We start from the raw sequence: 6,161 nt of genomic DNA, 5'->3' as shown, positions 1-6,161 counted from the left end.
GGCATATAGGGGTGAGACAGATCAGCTGGTAGAGCGGTGTCCCAACAACAAACTTGCACTTAGTTTCAAAAGGATCAAAGAATTAACTGTGGACTTCAGTAAGGGAAAATTGGGAGAAGACACAGCGATCTTCATTGTGGGGTCAACAGAGGAAAGGATGAGCAGTGTCGAGCTCCTAAGCCTCAACATCACAGTGGATTTATCTGGGGTCCAACATGATGATGTAATTATGAAGAAGGCATGCGAGCTGCTATGTTTCACCAAAGACTCTAGCAATTTTCTACAGATGCACCGTGGAGAGCATTCTGACTGGTATGGAGGCTCCAAAGTTCAAAGTTAAATTTACTATCAGAGTACATACATGTCACCACATACAACCCTGAGATTCTTCTGCAGGCACACTTGGCAAACAAACTTACCATACGCTGCACACTTCCCAATGCAGACGGTTGCAGACTCAACCAGCTCCATCGTGTGCATAGCCCTCTCCACCATCCAGGACATTTTCAAAAGGCAGTTCCTCAACAATGCAGCAACCATCACTCAGGGCCCTCAGCATCTGGGACATGACTCCTCCTCATTACTACTATCATGGAGCATGTACAGTAGCCTGAAGATGCACACTCAATGTGTTAGGATCACTTCTTCCCTCCACCATCAGATTTCTAAATGGTCCATGAACCCATGAACCATACCTCACTGTTCCTCTTTTGCACTATTTGTTCATTTTATTTCCATTTGTTACTTATTGCAGTTTTTATGATTTTACCTGTATTGTTGCCACAATGCATTTCATGGCCTAGGTCAGTGATAATAAACCTGATTCTGACACTGAATTCCAGAATTGAATAGAGTACGTAAAGATGACATGCTGACTAAGTACAACATTGGCCTGCAGATGCCCAGAAAATTTGATTGAATCCACAATTTAATTAATTTTGCAAATGCTTTAGATGTGGAAATCTGAACTGAATGCTGATAATGCTGTAAATATTTAGCAAGTCATACAGCATCCGTGGAGAGACAAAAATAGTAAAATAGTTCAAATGAATGTACAGAGTTGACCGTAAGCTTCCAGTCACCTGACACCTTAATTCTTCAACACACATGAAAGTTGCTGGTGAACGCAGCAGGCCAGGCAGCATCTCTAGGAAGAGGTACAGTCGATGTTTCGGGCCGAGACCCTTCATCAGGACCTTAATTCTTCATCTCACTTTGATCATTACTTTTAACCTCCTATATTTTTTTCAGTGAAGCTCAGTGTAAACTTAAGGTACATGTACCTTTAGGGGTGATTATCCCCCAGGTGTTGCATCTATAAATCTAAATGTATATCTTAATGGATTATTCCATTCACTTTATCTATTTGTAAACCTTGGTGGGGTATTTTTGGAGCAAAGGTGCTGTCCCCTCAACTTCTTTCAGTTAAAAAATGTTTATTTCTTGTTTTATTAAAACCAAGTTAGTGGGTTGGAATTTCCTCGAGAGACACAACTGATGAGTCATGCCAAAAATTATTCTACTTTCTACCCAGTTTCATTGAATGTATTTATAATGAAAAATTCTTGCCAATTTCATTGTGAACACCAGAATGTAAACAAGCAGAAATCAGCATAAACAATGGGAGCCCAAGGAACACATGGAAATAGTCATATTCCTTACTTAAGTCATTCAACAGTTATGAAAATTATTTTTGTAATCAAAATAAGTATACAGAATAGGAATAATGTACTTAAGCAAATATAAACATGGAAGTTTTCCAACTTTCATCCAATTCAGGTCACAACAAAAGTCATTTGAAAATAAAAGACAAAATACAGCATAGGCCTCAGTTTGGGTGTTACTGTATCTAAAATCTTGGGGTTTAAATAGTCATTTTAGTTTTACATAAGTGCGAGGCGTTTGATTTATTTTCTATATCTTCTGCATGGGAGAGATGAATATTGATAAGAATACAAGAACAAAAGAAATCAGAGCGAAAAAAGGCCATTCACACTTGCTCTGCAATTCAAAAAGCTCATGGCTAACTTTTTACTTCTTTTTGCACCAACTCCAAAACTCTTGATTCTCCTAATATTGAAAAAATTATCAATCTCTTTAGAATATACTCAGCAACTGAGCTTCCATATTCTTAAAATAAACAGATAATTAATGAGAAAATCAACAATTAATAGAAATTTAAATCATGCAAAATATAGTTACCAACAGTTAAAAGCTGTAACGCAAAACATGAATTAAAATGATTAGTTTCCTTTTTCTTATTTTTCCACCTATCAGTCATGAAATCATAGATGTTTTGCCAAATTTAACTTGACACAGGTTCTGTCAGAACATTCTTCAAAATAAAAACTGGGGAATCCATCAAGTTTGTAATCTTGCACTAGATTCTATGGCAGATTCTGGGCCACTGATAGCCAGAAAATCACTAATAGAGTTTGGCCAGTAATTTCTGGACGTGAGGAGCATTTTTGAATACCCTGGAACTCACATGGGGATAAATACCACCTCTTTACCCTGGAGTTTTAGACTCGCCTATCCTGGGAGAAAAAGACTGTGACCATTCACTTATTAATGTCCCTCATGATTGTATATATCTCCATAAATTTACTCCACAGCCTTCTACTTTCATGGGAAAATAAGCTCCAGCCTACCTATTCTGTCCTCATAACACAAACTCTCCAATTCCAATCTTATCCTTGTGAATCTCTTCTGCACTCTTTCCAGCTTAATGATATCTCTCCCGTTGCTGGATGGCCAGAACTGCTCAAAATATTCCAACAGTGGTCTCGCTGACATCTTATCTGAACAACATGTAACATGATGCTCGAACTTTTATACTCAATACCCTGTCGAAGGAAGCCTTCTTCGCCTGTCTGCAGGGCCTTGTCATTTACTGTGTATGTCCTGCCCTGGTTTAACTTCCAAAATGCAACACAAGTTAAATTCCATCTGCCATTCCTTGGCCCGTTTTGCCAGTAAATCTAGATGGTGTTGTAATCTTAGATAACATTTGCCACTCCCCAATTTATTACCAATTCTGTCATTATCCTTAAACTTATGAACCATGTCAACCACATTCTCATCCAAAATGGTTACAGGTTTCCGATTTGAAAACTTTCCATTATCACTGCCTGACTCATACCACTAAATTAATATTATGTTAAATTGGTTAGCTCACCATGTGATCTAATCTTCTGGACCAGCCTATCATGCAGGACCTTGTCAAAGGCCTTGCTAAAGTCTATGTGGATAACATCTACTGCCCTCTCCTTGTCCATCTCTTGGTCATCTCTCAAAAAACTCAATCAAATTTGTGAGGCACAATTTCCCATGCACAAGGCCATTAGGACTATATAGAAACATAGAAAACCTACAACATAATACAGGACCTTTGGCCCACAAAGCTGTGCCAAATGTGCCCTTACCTTAGAAATGACCTAGGGTTACCCATTGCCCTCTATTTTTCTAAGCTTCATGTACCTATCCAGGAGTCTCTTAAAAGACCCTATCGTATCCGCTTCCACCACCGTCGCCGGCAGCCCATTCCATGCGCTCACCACTCTGTGTAAAAACTTACCCCTGACATCTCCTCTGTACGTACCTACTTCCAAGCACCTTAAAACCATGCCCTCTGATGCTAGCCATCTCAGCCCTGGGAAAAATCTTCTGACTATCCACATGATCAATGCCTCTCATCATCTTGTACACCTCTATCAGGTCACCTCTTATCCCACGTCGCTCAGAGGAGAAAAGGCTGAGTTCACTCAACCTATTCTCATAAGGCATGCCCCCCAATCCAGGCAACGTCCTTGTAAATCTCCTCTGCACCCTGTCTATGGTTTCCACATCCTTCCTGTAGTGAGGACTATTTCGAATTGATCCTTTCCTTTCAAATAGAGGTAGATCCTCTCAGTAACTTTCCCACCACTGTTGTTAGGTTTACCCCCTATAGTTTCCGGGTTTGTCCTTACAGCTCTTCTTAAATAAAGGCATAACATTAGCCACTCTCCAGTCTTTTTATACTTTCTCCATGGCTTAATGATGGTAAGGGCGCTGGGAACTTTTTCCCTTGCTTCCCACAATGTCCTAGAATAAACTCGGTCAGGCTCTGGGGATTTTTCAACTTTTAAGCAACTTAAGACATCCTGCACCCCGTCTTTTGTAACATGGTTATGTTTCAGGATATCGGTATTCTCTTCTCTGAATTTCCTGGCTTTCATGTCCTTCTCCATGATAAACACTGATGAAAAATATTTATGTAAGACCATTCCCATCTCCCACAGCTCCACACTAAGAGGGCCACATTAATCCTTAAGGGATCATCATAGAATACCTAATTCAATGTTTATAAAAGGGAACAAATAAAATATGACAAGTATTTCACAAGTAATTGAAAAGTTTCCAATTGCGTAGCTCGACTCTCCAGTTACTCTGACATTAGTTCTGAGAAACAGGGAAGTGTTAGCTCAGAGAATGTCTGAGGTGTTAAAAAATTCCTGTGCACAGTGGGAAACTCTACTCCTTAAAAGTGCACATTGAAATGGATTATGTGACATAACTGAAAAGAATGTGGAAACATAATATTGGAGCCAATGTGAAAATTATGCCTTTCTAAATATACTTCCAACATCATTGACAACTCAAGAGTTTTACTGTTTAAGTAAGTCTATAAAATTAACTTGGTGAAAGATTGCTCAATCTATTTAACTGTGTATGTTTTTCTGCCACTTAAGTATGTAATTATATTCTTGAACTGAAAAGGCAGGCGTTTAGCTACCCTGATAATCCTCCTTTGAGCCAAATGTCATTCTGGTCATTTGAGAATTTTCTCTCTGATCACCATTCATTAGTTTTAATTGCAAAACTCTGGTTTTATCAGAGCTCCAAGGATCACTAGAGTTTTGGTCTAATGAGGTTTGCCAAGTGGTCCTGGTGGATCCCATAATGTGCATCCAAAAAAACCTGTTTAATCATGAGTATATGTTACTTATTATCAGTGTCAATTACTCTTTCGGTCAATTGCTGAGGTTTGAAAATAAACTATCATAGGTCTAGTATTTGGCCAGTTCAATTGGATAAGACATAACTGGCCATGTTTTCCACTGATTACTGTAAAAAAAATTCCTTAAAAAATCAAAAATACTTAAAATCTGAACTAAAAACAGAAATTGCTAATTCAGCAGGTCAGGCAACATCTATGAAAAACGAAAACATTAGCTGAGGTTCAGTTAAATCTGCAGCTCAGTTACAAGAAAAAAGGTCAAATCTCCATTTACTTTACTTTTTAACCATATTCAAGAATATCGTCAGGGTTCATAACCTGTGCTCTTCAGTTTCAAAGTTGAGTAACTCAAATTGACTGAAAATTATTTATAATGTTGGAAGTCCTAAGGAAAGCTTAAAGATATTCAACCATTTGGTAATTATGGATGAGGGTAGTTGTTGATTCATGATTGCACTGGTATTCTGCACGCCATCGTCATTGAAAGTGGGGTTGTTCGCAGAGCTTCTTCCTGTAGTCTGTTGCTTGAGTGCCTAGATCATTTGCAAATTGTGGAGAAGTTTGTCCCGATATTGAACCCTGAAGGCTTAGCTTTTTGATGTTTATTGAGGTATAATGAACAGGACACCAGAGAAAACTTCTATTTGCTCATTCAATGATAATAAATATTTCACTTTACGCGAGGGAACAGATGTATCTTTGGTTTAAAGGTTTATCTTAAAGATGCCACTTTCAACAGCACGCCAATACTGCATCATTGCATCAGCCATGATCACACCCAACGACACTTTTTGTGGACCTTTACTGTCGAAGGCTAGGTCATTTTATTTGTGAATTCAAGTTATTTTGCACGCCCACTTGTCTCCCATGGCATTCATCGCCTCTTGCAACCGGAGCGCGCAACTCCAAATCGCAGTGCGCAGTTCGGATGCTCCGGGACCCGCCTCTTCCCCATTTTGCACGAGCGCCGTGTTTGGAACCGTAGCCTAGCAACGGCGGCGCGAGCTTGTCTCCAAGGCAACTGTCCACAACGCAGACGCCGGACACTCGGCACTTGGGTCTCTCCCCGAAGTCAAGTGGGGCTGCTGCTCGGTGCTGCGTCGCTTACCTTTGGGTGAGCTCTCGGCGATAACCCGGGGATGCAGGGAGGAATCCGGGG

At 39.7% G+C, this 6,161-nt stretch overlaps 1 protein-coding gene across 1 annotated transcript in view; it reads left to right on the top strand.

The window, feature by feature from the left end:
• Positions 1-5,977: 5,977 nt before the first annotated feature.
• odad2 (outer dynein arm docking complex subunit 2) overlaps positions 5,978-6,161 on the top strand; it is a 277,448-nt gene continuing 277,264 nt past the window's right edge. The window contains exon 1 of the mRNA XM_063042406.1: positions 5,978-6,116. The gene's annotated coding sequence lies outside the window, so the exon portion shown is untranslated. The remainder of the gene's footprint in view (positions 6,117-6,161) is intronic.

The sequence above is a fragment of the Mobula hypostoma genome, chromosome 3 (genome assembly GCF_963921235.1).
Source record: "Mobula hypostoma chromosome 3, sMobHyp1.1, whole genome shotgun sequence".
NCBI classification, from domain to species: domain Eukaryota; kingdom Metazoa; phylum Chordata; class Chondrichthyes; order Myliobatiformes; family Myliobatidae; genus Mobula; species Mobula hypostoma.
Note: the sequence above shows the minus strand (reverse complement) of the source record. Positions and strands in the feature narration are given on the sequence as shown.